We start from the raw sequence: 506 nt of genomic DNA on the forward strand, positions 1-506 counted from the left end.
GAGAGATAATATATTAAAATATATTGCCTGGGCGCTTTCAAAGGTGATAACTACGATTATTTTTCATAGAAGCATACGATAATATTAATATTGCATATCATAAGCTTTAGACTGATTCCATGCGTTATCTTTCGATTTGATAATTTTCACGAAGAAAACAAATCGCCCGATAAAGAAGAAATTTTATTAAAATCTAAAAATTCGAATTTTATGATATATAGAAATTCTGTGATTGCATGACGTACGCTCTTAGTACGCTTCAAATTTACTGATTAAAATATCAGTACTAGTTCAAATTACCATCTCACACGAGATAATTAAATGAATAATCGCATAATTAGCGCGTACACATTAGTGTATATTATTGAACACGGTATATAAAAATGACGCAAGTGCTGTCTAAGACGTTTGTAAACTATAATACGTGCTTTAATACTTTAGAGCTCTTGCATAAATGCAAAAATTCACGGTTTGACCACCCATCTACTGTTTGATATAAAATACAG

The sequence above is a fragment of the Trachymyrmex septentrionalis genome, unplaced genomic scaffold (genome assembly GCF_001594115.1).
Source record: "Trachymyrmex septentrionalis isolate Tsep2-gDNA-1 unplaced genomic scaffold, Tsep1.0 scaffold6, whole genome shotgun sequence".
Taxonomy (NCBI): domain Eukaryota; kingdom Metazoa; phylum Arthropoda; class Insecta; order Hymenoptera; family Formicidae; genus Trachymyrmex; species Trachymyrmex septentrionalis.